Source organism: Chenopodium quinoa, unplaced genomic scaffold, assembly GCF_001683475.1.
Source record: "Chenopodium quinoa cultivar QQ74 unplaced genomic scaffold, ASM168347v1, whole genome shotgun sequence".
NCBI lineage: Eukaryota > Viridiplantae > Streptophyta > Magnoliopsida > Caryophyllales > Amaranthaceae > Chenopodium > Chenopodium quinoa.
The window spans coordinates 921,292-936,809 of record NW_018744620.1 but is presented as its reverse complement, the minus strand read 5'-3'; the positions used below and the strand labels follow the sequence as shown (position 1 = coordinate 936,809).

The following is a 15,518-nucleotide window of genomic DNA, read 5'->3' as shown; positions in this document are numbered from 1 at the left end:
TTAGTCGAAAAATTTCCAAGAATTGGCCGCAATAGAGTAATGTTACCGTTCTTTTTCAGGTTCATCTCGCATCACTGTAATACAAAATCACAAGTTCAGGGAGCAAAAGAGCAGGATACAGCGCAAGTAAACAAAAACCTTTTCCTAGTATACAGCTAAAAGCCAAGTGCAAAAGAAAACATGAAAGGAGGCTATTGTATGCGGAAAGGAGGCTTAGTCCAAGAAGACAAAACTATGAAGGTAAACAAAAAGTGAGAGAAAAAGGACCTTTCAAAAGCAGAATTGCAATTGAAATAGAAACTTTACAAAGTTCTAAAAGAGCTCATCACTCCCTCATGTTACTACCTCCTGCTTCATCTTCATCGTCACTTATATCAAGATCAGCGAGCAGCTCATCTAGGGGCACAGAGGGCAACTCATCACCGTCTGTCATAGAAGCTGTTTCCGATGGTTGGTATTCCTTATTGCGGTACAGTGATACATTAAACCTCAAATCAGGGTTCTCTTCCAAGTCTCTTAAGAACTCTTCATATTCATTAGCAGCCTTATCATGGTCAACTTTAGCATTGCCAGCATCATCAACCTCCATATTAAGGTTCTTGAGCTTCCAAGCACGGGGCTTCCCACGTTTTCTTTGACGCTTCTCTTCATAGCTCTTCTTAACCAATATGACTTCAGGAAGAACAAGCCCTTTGTATTTGTCCAATTCGGAGTCATTAGGATTAGCCCCATAAAGATCATAACCAAGGGCATGATCCCCGGGGTTTAGAAGATGACCTAAGTGTGTCCTGATGTGAAATATTGTATCATTCCTTCCAAAGTCTGATACACGCGCCACTTGGGCATCTGCCAAAGCATACCTTGAGCCAGAAACAACAACTTCAGGTGAAACATTGTCGATATCCAGCACAATGTATTCCACCAGCCGCCTACTAGAGAGCAGGCATTTGAAAGGTGCCCTCCAATACTGATCAGCATCCAGGAAGCAATACCTCAAGGTGTTTGGATCCAATAACATTAAACTGTTGGTCAGTTTTGTACAAATCACAATGGGACCCAGATTCCCCACACTTACTGCAACTTTAGGAGGAAGACATACAAGGTCCTCACGACAGATGGGGGAAATCTCAACTGAGAAAGTATGCTTATAATTGTAAGTGTTGCTCTTGGAATCCTGAGACACAAGCTCTTTATCACTGCGACTCTTGATGGGAGCAACTTTGCCAACAAATTCCAAAAATTTCACAGCATGACTTCTGTTGGAGAAGAAGAAATCAATTCCATTATTCATCTGCTTGATTCTGATAGCCTGGGCCACAGCATCATGCTTAAGAATAAGTTGTTCCAGGTAGAAGAAAGTCCTTCTGTGAGGAACATGTTGTCGGAGTTGAACTGATGCCACCCACTGATCCGGATTTGCCTGGAGCCTATTACAATAATCACACATATTATGGTGCACAACATACTCAACAATATAAGCCTGCTCTAGAACTGCCCCGTGAAGTACTTCCTTTTGAATTCTCAGTTTAACCTTGATCCTCTTAGAATGCGGTTCAGTCCTCACAAACTCAGCATGCACCAATGTGACTTTGGCTTTATCCAAATTCAACCTCTTTAGACAAAATGTTAGGAGTTCCCTTGATTCTAGTTGAGCCCTGATCCGAGTCTTCGGAGGCTGCAAATAAGTCTCACATTCAGGGCAAAATAAGATTGTCACTTGCTTCAGCAAACCTTCAGTAATGTCAATTTCAGATCGCAAACACCTCACACACATGTTGGCAGCATTTGGTTGCATAGGGATACCACATTTGCAGCATAGAACACTGCCAATTGTTTGTTGTACAATAAACATGCCATTTTCCTGAGCCATTGCTACAGAAAACCCAGGAAAAAAGTCAATAATGTAAATCAGTGCACATAAGCATCAATAAACTATGCAAAAAACAATTCTTTCCTCAGTGGCGTCTCCAGGATTTCCGAAGTGTGGGTTCGAAACTTCGGAAGTTTGGAACACACACACCATTTCACATGTAATTAACTCATACACACAAATCCAAAATGAGATTTCTATCTATATCAAAAAAAATGAAATTTAACAAGAACACGAGATATAATTTCCCAAAAGCAAGAGCAACAACTAGCTAAATCAAGCAAAGGTAACACCAAATGAAAACGAAACATAACCAACCAAAAGGTATCAAATTACAGATGCTTAATCCAGTGGCTTCTCCAGGATTTCCAAATAGGGGGTTCAAAATTTCGGAAGTTCAGAATCATAATTTACAATTGAATGAATTGCATATTTGCATACAATTATGTACGAATTGCATATTTGCATACAATTATACGAATTGCATATTTGCATACAATTATGTAAAGACCAAAAGTAACTCAACGAATTTCACCAGTTTCAATGATAGGCTAAGTAGCTAACAGCAACAATACGGCAAAGCACTCGCCAATTAACAGCAACATGCAACAATACAGCAACAATAGGCTAACTGGAAACTGGAAAGAATGGATACGAGAAAGAAATAAACCAAAAAATATCAATAAGCAAACCACTCACCAATACGGCAATACTGCAATACAGAAGTTCACACAATCACTATAAAATTATTTTTTCAGATTTTTTTTTAGATAATAAAAATCAATACATAATAATTTATCAAGATTCAAGAAGAAGAATATCTTTGCATACGGCAATACGGCAATAGAGGCATACAGCAATACAGCAAACTAAGAAGAAGAATATCTTTGCAATTGCATACAATTTTTTTTCAGATTTTTTTTAGATAATAAAAATCAATACATCATAATTTATTATCAAGAATTCATTCATTCAAGATCAAAACAAATAGTACGTAAAATATATGAAATTAAGAAGTAAAAATTCAGTTATTCACCTACAGAGCCACGAAATATGGATGAGTGGATGACGGAGCAGTGGAGCACCGAGCACTGATTATCCCCTTCTAATCGACTTCTGCAATAAATCGACGATAACCCATGACAAGAAGTCATGAACAATGTACAGATTACACTAATTACAGAACATGAGAACAATGTAGTACATTCTAAAACAACCTCCATTGAATCATTGATAAACACTCTAAAACAATAGACAATCAACACTTCAACCGACAATCAACATTCAACACTTCAACAGACAACAATTCAAGTATTCAACAAACAACAATTCAAGTACAGGCTATACAAATTACACTAATTCAAGTCAACAGACAACAATTCAACAAATGAACTACTTCTACAATCTACAAACCCTAAACCAGTAAATGTAAATCAGATACTTCCTTCCCCAAGACCCCAATTTCAACCATTTTTTCAATAGACTATAGTCACCCAAAAACCCAAAATTGATAGCTAAAGTTCATCACACATTCAAACACCACGTATTCACGTAATTATCTACAAAAATCATGAAACCAAAAACTTTATATATTATTAACCCAGAAGGCCAGATAGAACTAGATAGAAGACGACATACAATTAAAGCCTTAAAGGAAACCGGCAAAGTGGGCAACGCAAGGCCGCAAAGGCGCAAATCCGCAACAGCTCACGGTGACACAGTGGAGGGCCTGGACTCCCATCTGGGTTATGGCGTGCGGAGCGCCGGGAACGGTGAGGCGGTCGCCGATCTACGTGCGGGCAGCGGGGCAGTGGCGTCTGTTGTGCGAGCCTTTTAGAGGAGTTAGGGTTTGTCGGTTTGAGAATTTGGAGGGAAGTGGGAAAACAGAGCCTTTTAGCTGGAGGTAAAAAAATCGCTAGGCTGCAACTTTAATTCTTGAAAAAAATCATATAAATATTCTATTTAAACCTTTTCTTTTTTTTGTTTTTTTTTTTAATAAAAACTTTTCAATTTTTTTCAAAAAAGCAGTGGGTTCAATGAACCCACGTTGGATCCGCCCCTGACTTAATTAATCAAACTTTGCATCTAATTATAAAGCAAAAGGAAAAATGTAAAATTGACGCATGTCTATTTTTTTTTTTTTAAATAAGAAACCCAATATTCAACGAATAAAGTTTCAATCTTTCACCCATTAAATTCAACAAATCATACAATATTCATATTTCTACAGCTAAATCTATCACACCCATCTTAAATTAGTTATGTAAAACCCCTGATTTGGGAGAAATGAATCAACAAAATAAAAAATAATAAAAACTCAAAACTTCAAAACCCTAACCAACAAAATTCAATCAAATTCCTAAAAAATTACCCTTTAATTCTTCAAAATCCAACACCCAGTAAATCCATTTAAAACATACCATCAAACGATCAAACAAACAAACAAAAAGGTAAATACATATTTTAAAAATCATGTCAAAAAATTAAAATAAAATAAAAGCAAAAAACTGTTGAAACAAACCTGGAGAAAGGCGAAGAGATCGCGAAGAGGGGGAAGAGAGAGAAAGAAGAAGAAAATAAACGGGGGAGTTAAATTAAAATGGGTATTAAAAAGAGAAGAAATCCTTCTCGCTCTGTTTCTCTCTCTAAAGAGTTTCTCTCTCTTCCCCTCTCTTTTGTCTTCCTAATAAAGAGATGTTCTCTCTCCGCCAACGAACGCCTAATTTCTGAAGTGTGTGTCGGACCGTCGGTGTCGGAGCACCTGATGACGCGTCGGCTACGGGGCTGCGGGACAGAGGGATGGCGGACACAGGGATAGGGTTAGGGTTTTACAATTTGGGGGAATGAGGAAGTGTTCTATCTTGACCCTTGAGCCCTTGAAAATTGAGGAAGGCGGGAAACAAAAAGGAAAAAAAAAAAGTGTGAGTTATGGGTTTTGATCCCACAAACTCGTGTATGATGTGAGTTAAAAAAAAATTGTTGGGCGACAGCTTAACTTCTTTACGTATATTACACATATGTAACACCCTAGAAATTCCTTCCCTTTAAAATACCTGTTTTGCCCCTTTTTTAAAAAAAAATATGAAAAAGGAAAATCTAAGATATTACCGCCACCGTGAAAACGGCTAAGGCAAATATCAAAGACACACAGCGGAAGATTATCTTTAAAACTATTTAGAAATCAAGTCAACTTTAAAGTCAAACCAAACGAAAGTAAAAGTCAAACAAAGTCAACCTACAACTTGAAACCATTGTAGGCCCTTAAACCAAAACACTTAAAAATCCTTTTGCGTTAGTCTCACAATCAACATAAATAATAATAATAATAATAATAATAATAATAATAATAATAATAATAATAATAATAATAATTCAAAGCAATAACACATCATATTATTATGAGAACTAAGCATGATTCCCTCTTCACTGAGGCCCATCATGAGTATGCTTCATCACTTGAAAAGTTTCTCTCTACTTGTCCCCACAACTCGTCATTAGAAATGGGTCGTCATAGGGCCAAGGTAAAGACAAGGCCAAACAAACACACAATACACACAATCAGCAAAGTTGAGTACATAAGCGTAATTAGCACACACTAACATGCTTTCATCCTATCAACATACAACTTACCTCGATGCACCTGTTTACAAGCACACAATATTCATCACTTGACTCGACTACTAATTAATATTTATTAAATTTTTTTTTATTACACATCGAACGGGTTTCCAACCAACTACCTGCCTCAAATAAATTGAGGTAAACTACACCAGGAGCTAACCGGGTAGGCAAATGCCACATGAAGTGACTGGATCCTGCGCATAATAAATAATAAAATGGAAAGTACAGCGTCCTGTACCCCCAGTAGAAGTTATGGTTAAATATAAAACCCCATAACTCCCCCCATATGTTCATACTTAAGCTATATACGTTCCAAGAGTTTTGGTGCGTAATCTCTTTCGCTTTACGTTATTTACAAATTATTAAACTTGGTGATGACTCTTAACACAACACTAACCAAACACTACAATTTATTCAAGCAATCAAACAAACCAATTTAATTCTTGAATCTTTAGTGACCACATAACTTTAGTGTGGAAATCCTTTTTAAACTACCTCGGTGTCAAAATAACACCTTAAGTGCATAAGGCACCGCAAATCCTATTCCTCAGTGTTAGAAACACCTTAAGTGCATATAGGCACCGCAATATAATTTATACATGTGTACTAAGACACTTAAAAAGCTCCTTCCTCATGCTTACAACATCAATAAAAATTATATGAACCATAATAAAATTCCTCTTCCATAATCCAAACCAAAATAAACATCCAATTTAACCAAACATGCTTTCTATCATGCCAATAATAAAAGTATGGTTCAATATCAACATGCCAATATAATTAATTCCAATCACCAAATCACCATAAATAATTCATAATCACAAATCATTCACCAACATCAATCCAATCAACAAATTCCATCCAACACCTATCATGATACTACTTGGAATTAATTTAACAAAGCCTAGCATGCTTCTATAACTTAAACTTTACCAAGTACGCGAACGTACCTTGAATACGATCTCAAAATAGCCACGATTACACAAAGTCACTCACTTGGAAGTCTCCTACAAACCATAATTATAAAGGAGTATTAATACCCTTCTAACACAAAATTCTAGCATTATTAAAACTTATAAAATTGCTGTAATTTGGTTTAAAAACATTACTTTTAATAATTTCAATCAACCACAATCAAATTCCATCCATAAACATTAATTTAAAAACCTAGGGTTTTCAATCTTGGGGCTTTTTAATTAAAAACCAAAATCTGAAATTTATAATTAAAATACTTGTTGTTAAACATCCTAAGAATCATCACAAAACCCAAAAACAATAATTAGATATAGTGTAGATTTAATTAAAATAAGAAAAACAACATAAATCTTTCGTTAAAATCAAAAACTGCCCGAAAACCATATTTAGAGGCTGAATTTGGCCACGAAAGGGTGGTGCTCACCACCATAGGTAGAGAGATTTGTTTAGAATATTGCTTACACACAAAAAACACTATTTTTTTTTTAAAATCGAACGAGTTAGAATTTAAACGTGATTACATCGAAATTAAGAAAATTACGAACGGAGAATACGCAACATGCAACCACCTGGCCGCCGCTGCCACACTGCCTGGTGGCTGCTGCCACCGGCGAAGGTTGGTGGTGGTGGCCGGCGTGTGTGGTGGTGATTAAAATAAATAACATAAATTAAAATAAAAGGGAAGGGGAAAAATTAAGGGGAAAATAAAATAAGAGGAGAGAGAATTTACCTTTAGGTGAACTCCACCCTAGGCACATAAGGGATATTCATACCCTCTCTCTTAATCCTCCTACTTACTTCCCTTAATAATCCCTTTCCTAATCATTAAGATTTGACTTTCTTTAAAACTTTGACTTTTAAATTATTTAATATAAAATAATGTGCCCCAATATTTTAAATCATAAAATCCAATATTTTCAAGATTATTAAATAATAAAATATATTTTTAATTAAAATTATTCTTTTTGTATTGAAGAAACCCTAAATAATTCATTTCGTATTATTTGAATACTTCATGAAATACTTATTTAAATTTGAAATACGCATAAAAATACGGGGTATTACAGTCTACCCCGTTAAAAGAAGTTTCGTCCCGAAACTTGGGCAACGAAATTCAAACTTTTTCCTCACTTTGTATAATATTGTTGTACTCTTTTGTCATACTTTACCTTAAACGTCCCTTTCAAAACCAAAATTTCTTGAATTTATCATTAGAAATGTGCAAGGAGCACAAAAATAACTGTAAATATAGGTAAAAAGCGCGAAATTCTACCCGCGTTATATTCGTTTTAAGTATTTTTCGGTTTTTGAATTTTTTTTTTTAAATTCAATGGGTTCAATGAACCAACATTGGATCCGCCCCTAATAATAAATATTACTATGAAAACCTGAAATTTGAAATTTAGAAATTATAATCCTGCAAAACAGAAGAAGATACGAAGATGGAAGAAAGATACAAAGTATACTAAATTTAAACTTGTGTAATCCATCGGTATTATAGTTGAAATAAATTTAATTAAAACAAATAATATTTAAATTAAATTATTTATGCATTAACAAATTACGTTAAATTATTTATAAAATAACAAATTACGTGTAACTACGTAAATATTATATTAAACCTAGTTTTTTTTAATTTGAAGGGGTATCTTACTGCATAATAGATTGGAAGAAATATAAGCTACTAGCAAACTCACAGATCAGATATATTATAATACGTACATATTATATTAAACCTACTTGTTATTAAACCTATTTGTTATTCTTAAAAGTTTAAATATAAGCTACTAGTAATATTTATTATAAGTTTATAATGTATATATTTAAACTTATAAGCTACGAGTAATATTTAATAAGCTACTAGTAATATTTGTTATAAGTTTGCTATTATAAGTTTAAATATAAGCTACTAGTAATATATTATAATATATACGTAAATATTATATAGTAGCAATGATCAGATATATTATAATACGTAAATATTATAAGGCAGCAATGATCTACATTGTTATTCTTCGCGCGCGCCACCCCAATGGCGGTGATTATTATTAGTGATTACTTTATTCGGTGTTTCTATTATACGGTAATGTTGTTTGCGTATTGTGTGCATATCGTTAAAATTGAAATTATTAAATGTAATCTAAGAGAAGATTGGTTGTATTTAAAGTTAGTATATGGGATAGATGTAATTTAAATTATGTTGTTAAAAAGAAGTTTTTTGAATTACTATTTTCATAAATAACATTAGATATTCTACTTTCGCGTGCGGCATCCCAATGACGGCGATTATTATTGGTGAAATAACTTTATCACAATGAAGTTTCACACATGTTGAGGACAACGATATGTTGATTCTGAAAAAAAAATAGAAAGAAAAGAGGATAAAAAAAATGAAGTATCATTCGGCCAAGTGGTCAAAATTCCCCTCTTGGATTCTGAAAACATATAGATTACTTCGTCGTCCTCAACATGTGTGATAAAGAAAACATATAGATTATTTCGTGCGGCATCCCAATGACGGCGATTATTATCTAAGTATATAACTTTCTTTTGGGCGTCATTGCTAGAAAAATGAAGTTTTGAGGTGGAGATGAAGGTGAAATAGGTGGAAACAGAAAAGAGAGAAAAAATGTTGCGGAAGGCCCCTCCGATGCTAAAGTCAATTCAGTTGAGAGAGTATACTATGCAAGAGATTTAGTGCTTGAGGCTTTAGTTACATGATTGTAAGATGGTGAAAGTTATGGATTTTATACCTGAACTCATTTGAACAAGATTGGACCCAAGTGGTCAGGTGGGCTGATTACATTGATTGGGCTTAAAATGACCTTAGCATACTTTTTGGAGGATTGAAATTTGCTTTGGGTTTGACTTGAATTATTTGGACTTGGCCCAATTAGATGGACTAAATTGGACAAAAACAACTTGCCCCCCCAGACCCGATTCGGTTGAAAGACGGGTTGAGTTTGATTTCCGAATTTGAAAGGATAAATATCGGAAACTTGAATCGTGAAGGAATCAAAGCAATTAATGATGCTTAACTGCCATTAACTGCCATAAAGGAGATTAATTAAGGAAGACTGAGGGTTTAGTGGGTAGTATACTGGGAACATGTGTGACGGTTTGCGTTTAATGTGGAATTCGTGCGGTTTTTGGCGGTTTAAAGCTTTCTAAATTCTTGATTCTTGAAATCCCTGTATAAAAGCGCCCTCTCCACTTCCCTTAATCTTTTTCGCATAAACAATTAAACACACAAATTTCCCAATAACACTGAACCCACTACAAACCCTAGATTTTTCTTGCCTATAATCTCTGCGATTCTGCTGCAGCAATCAAAATTCTCTGCTACAAACTTGAAGATCGACGAATTTCGAGTCTGGTCAAGGTAATTTTTCCCGAAACTTGTTCGAATTTCTCTAGCTTTGAGCAATTTTCCCTTTTTCCCAATTCCCACTTTTTTGTAAAACAAATGGTTAGGAATAGAGTTGAGAGCTCTTCGAGTGAATAAGAGGAGCTTCAAATGACTGTGTTGGGTTCTCGGCGCAGCCAGCCCTTGCAGCGAATGCCCCCCCTTAGCCATAGCCAGGACTCTCTACTTCAAAGGAGAGAGGATAGGGTTTATCCTACCCAACCCCCTGTTGCTGCAATTCCCTTGAACTCAGTGCCGTACCGAGGTTGGGAAGAGGCTACCACCTCTTCTAGCGGCTCTAGGCATGGTCCTTGGCGATTGCCTGATGGAGCCGAGGAATGGCAAAATCCGCCTGAGAACAACGGGTTAACAAATGCTGCCCCCTATGATTGGTGGACTAAAGGGGATACCACCCACCATTTCGCCGAATAAATAGAAGTTTTCTATGGTATAATGGAGGAGGATGGCTACTGGTGCCAAATGCCTACGACTGAAGATAGGATTCACAGGCCTCTACCTGGTTATTTGGGTGTTTATACCAGACAACTGCAATTTGGCCTTAGATTTCCCCTCCACCCATTCATAGTCAAAGTGCTGAACGGGTATAACATTTCCCTGTGCCAATTGACCCCTGTTAGCATCAGGAGAGTCATGACATTTCTCTGGGTTAGCATCTTCTACGGCTTTTTTCCCAACATCCATGTCTTCAGAAAGCTGCACAAATTGGTGCCGAATCAGCAGTCTAATGAGCACCATGGACCTGGATGGTGGAGAATAAAATCCAAGAGGGGAATTTTGACCACTTGGACGAATGATACTTCGGACAAGGAGTGGCGAGGTCAATGGATCTGGGTTCGGGCTCCCGCTGATGAGGACCATCCGAACTACTATGGGGGGTCGAGGCATCTGAGAATGACTGATCCAAAGATGAGCATCCTCGGTCCCGATGATTTTTCTGATGATGAAAAGCAGTTGCTGAAGCTATTTAACAGAGATGCACATGCGCGGGGAGCTCGTCGATCAAACGGGGTTCCCGAGACTTAGCTCCCCTGCTACCATTATATCTTCAAAGAGAAGATATTAGCTGCTGTCGGCCTCAGCTGAAAGTTTCAGAATGGTGTAAACCTCGGCTGGGGCCGAGAGTCATTACTTAGTTTTTTTTTTCTCTTGTTAAAATCTTGTTTGTTCATGCAGAATAACCGTTTGCTTTCTTTGTGGTTTTTCAGTGCTGCACGAAGGAAATTGCGGCTTAGAGTACAACAGACTCAGGATCAACGCAGCCCGGAGAGTGACAAGGTGTGATCATTCTATCACCCCTACATCTGCTAGGGCTCCTGCTCTGCGCTCTAATCACTTGGAAATTGTGAAGCCGGACTTATACCTTGCTCAGAAGCCTTGGTATTTAAAGAGGGATCCATTGTTTTTACTAGGCCCAGAAGAGCAGGTTGTTGCGGCTGCAACTGCTGTGAAGGCTGGAGTTTTAGCTGTTAACACTAAGCACAGCGCTCAGCCAAGAGGAAAAGCTGGAGAAGAAGAAAGTTCCGAAGGCGACGACAATCGTTTGCTAGCGACTACGGTGAGTTTCTTCTGCTCTCTCAACTTTTGAAAATTTTCTTAAGTATAAAATTTGCTTAAGTATAGAACTTCGTCTGCCTTGCTCCTTCTACTTTAAACTCCTTCGACTTGAAGTTTTGTATTTTTGCCTCTTTTCTTTCTATTTTTTTTTGTACATATGTTACTAATATCATATGTGATACTGAAATCATCCCTTGCCCCCCTTTGTTTTCACTACTGCAGCCTGAAAGAGAAGAAGAAAACGAAGAGAACGCTGAAGAAGCTGAGCCTTCCTCTTCAGAAAAAATGGCTGGTGGAAGGAGGAGACAAAGGAGAGTTGTTGTTGAACCTGGCGAGTTCTAGTTTGTTGAGCCAACCACCAAAAGACCTCGCCTTGTCGAGGACCAGGTCGAGGTAATCAAGGAAAAAACTCCCCCTCCTCCAGAGCATTAGGAGGAAGAAGTGCAGCAAAGGACTCATGTCCTTACTGAGCCTCCTCGGCATGAAGCCGAGGATTTTACAGCTGACATCCAAAAGGAGACTGATGCGCTGACTGTGCATCACTCTGAGGATGATGACTTGGAGATTATGTCAGGAAAACCCGATAATTTCAAGGAGGTTGACGAAAGAATTGATGGTCCTAGAGCTTCTGATGTTCCATCTGCTGGGCATTCTTTCAAGACCTTCCAGTCAGGAGATATAGGGTTTGAGAACACCCCAATGGTCATAGTTCCTGAAGCTATCAGGGATAGCTTGTATCTTCACCGAGACTCTGCTGTTGGGCTCTTTGGTGACCTATCTAGCGTTTCTGAGCTGGAGAGAGCCGAGTGATGGTCAATCCCCGCTGCTGCGGGAGTTGCAGCCTTTGGTGAGGGTGCCTGACCCCATTGCCGAAAACAAGAAGTTGATAATGCAGGTAATTAATTTTAAATATCAATCCCTGTTTTTTGCACTTCTTCGTTCTTTTCTTCTCTTTTTTTTTTTCTGTTTTTACACCTCTTTTTCCTCGGCTGATACATTTTGCCACCTTGACAGGCTGTGCACAAGTACACAACAACGTGCTGGCTGCGGGCCTGAATGATGAATTGAGGCTCAAGGCCGAGGAAGCTGAGAACCGGGCTCGGCTGTATGAGCTGAAATGCAAAAAAGCAGAAGACGAGGCTTCTGCCAGCCGGTCCCGAGTGCAGGAGGTGGACTCCCAACTCCGAGATCCTGGATTGAGGAAGGTCATGCCTTGATTCAAGAATATAGGGTCGTTGACATTCCGAGCTTCAAGGCTCAGATTGAAGAGAGAATGAAGAAAGAGGCTGATTCTCAGCAAGCTCTGGTCGATGATCTGGAGATGGAGAAGGCGAGCCATGAAGCTGAGACTTTGTGCTTGGTCGGCCACCTTGATGCCAGGGACTCAAACCTGTTTTCTATGGGGTCGGGTATGCAAGAGTTGAAGGACCAGCTGACCAAGGCTAAGGAAGAGGCTGAAAAAGCTAAGGCAGATCTCTCGGCTGCCAATGAGTTACTGAAAGTGCGCATCTACACCCGAGCTCAATACGAGGAAGGATTTGACAACGGTTTCAACGTTGCTCGGCGCTTGGCCTTCCACACTTACCCAGACATAAACTGGGACCAAGTTGAGGAATGGGCGGCGGTCCCTAACCATCCTAAGATGTGGGTCGCCCATCCAGCAGAAGAAGCGTACTTGGCTCGCTTGGCCAAAGCTGATGCCACGGAAGATGAGGCTGAAGATGGGGATGCAGCCAAGGAGACTGATATTATTCGCCTCGCCTCTTCTTCTGCTGTTGCTGAGACTTTGAAAACCCCTGACTCCGATCCAGCAAATGCCGAAGCATAGGGACTCGGGCAGTCGTCTGCAGAATCTTGCAGGTCTACGTGCTCTTAACTGAATCAACACCGCATGCGCAACTGCTTTTTGCCTAACTCTTTTGCTTCAGCTAGCCTTGCATTGTACAAACTTTTTTCCTTTAAGTACATTTCTTCGGCAGCTGTATTATCCGCTTGTGGGCGGCTGCCAACTCTAGAATTTTCTGCTATTTGTCTAACATTTGAAATCCTCATGCTATATTTTACGAATGATTTTCTCAGCTTTCTTCCATTATTGCCTGTTTTAATGCTCTGTACTTTTGCTGCTTTTCTTGATTTTTTTCGAAATTTTGGCCAAGTGTAGAACTTCGGATTGAAAACATACTTAGCTGAGAATTTACTTTGTTTGAAAGCGCACTGCCTTTGTTTGCATTCCTTTTGCCTTTGCTCGTTTTACTCAGATACTTCAACTTTTGAAAAAAATTTCCAAGTACTGAGCTTTAGACAGGAATGCTGCATCTATATACTTAGCCGAAGTTGCAGAAGTACAGTTACCAGATGCTTTGAGACGACTTTTTGCAACAGTTCTGATTTTCTGTCAACCAAGTGATCCATCTGCTTTATGGGATAAATATTACACAGCATTATCAGAAGATTTCAGGTATAAATTTAACGGTTGTACCGAAAAAATCAAGCAGCTCACTATTAGTTTGTTAGAACAGCATGTTGAATCAATGGGAAAATCACTCAAAAGTTTTGGGCTAGATAATCTAAGCTATATTGTTGGAGTTGGGTTGATATGAGTAAATTATAGTGAATTTGTTTGTTTATGCCTCTTGCCCCCCTAGAAACCTGAAGATAACGTCTTTAGGATTCTGGGACAACTGCTTTCCTCACCGCAGCCGAGGATTTTGCCTTGGTGAAATTTCTGCAATGTTCCCGCTTCATAGTTTCTCCTTATTTTTCCTTTTCTCTTCTATTATCGTTTTTAAAAATACTGATTTCTTGCTTAAGAGCCCTAGACTCTGAGAGTAATACTCTTCTGATACTTCAAATCCATCCAAGGGAACGACTATCCAAAACACAATGATAGGGCAATGATCTATCCGAAGTACAAGGCATCACTATGCAATACTTCGAAAACGCAATCACCACCTGGAACTGATTCAACCGAAGTACAAGACATCACTATGCAATACTTCGGGATTTTCTCAGATCCTAATTTTTAGGCTATGTTTTGTATGCATCTATGACCTCTTTGCCCAGGGGAACAAATTCATCCAAAGTACAAGGCATCATTATACAATACTTTGGGCTTTTAGTTTTTATCCCCATCACAGCAGGCTTTACGACTTGCCGAAGTACAATGTATCATTATGTTATTTCAGCTAGAGACTTGAGTTTGTACTTAACAAAATAACATAATGATGGTTATTTCGTCTACCATAATTATGGTAGACGGAAGGTTTAGTTGGTGGTTGGCCTGGGAAAGTGTGTAATGGTTATGTTTACGTAAAATTAGTAGGGGTTTAGGCGGTTTTTAACTCTTAGAATTTTTAATTCATTTGAAATCACAAAAACGCGCTTTCTCAAATATCTTATATTATGAACTAACAAGGACAATATTCAATATTATAACAACTAATATTGTAGTCATGTAATTTCCTGAATTCCTATTAGTTATAGCCTAACTATTTATTATAAAACTACAACAAAAGGTATTCCAGCCAACTCAGTGTCATATGTCTCCTACACTCTGGCGATAATTTTTCTTCCAACACCTTCCCCCTCAACAAGGCGACCATCCTCATACATGAGATTGACCTGCCATTGTTATTTAAAAGTATTAGCAATACTTGAAGGCGGAATTTTTGCCAAGCAACTCAATACTACTATTTAGGCAGGTTAAAAAGCAATTAAAATCTAAGACCTTTGATCCCAATGCGTGTCTAGACATAAGAATACATTTTTCCTTTGGCGAATTTGATTTAGTCTATATTAGTCTTTCCATGGAGCGGTCAAAGGTAATTTTGTATTCTACCAAACTCAGTATCATATGTTTCTTGCACTCCGTTGAGCATTTTTCTTCCGACACTTTTCTCTTATAAGATATACATTTTAATTCATCTATTTTTCCTTTCTAGATAGTTTCCACTACATATAACAGTGTGAAATATATATTTAAGTTTCAAATTACATCTACTTAAGAGGCCATAATAATATTTTATTTATAAAGTTCAAATATAAAATTACATACATTTATATATCATCATC

General features: G+C 37.7%; 1 pseudogene; it reads right to left on the bottom strand.

Moving 5' to 3' along the window:
* On the bottom strand, nucleotides 1-4,315 carry LOC110700144 (annotated as a pseudogene).
* Between the last annotated feature and the right edge of the window lie 11,203 nt (nucleotides 4,316-15,518).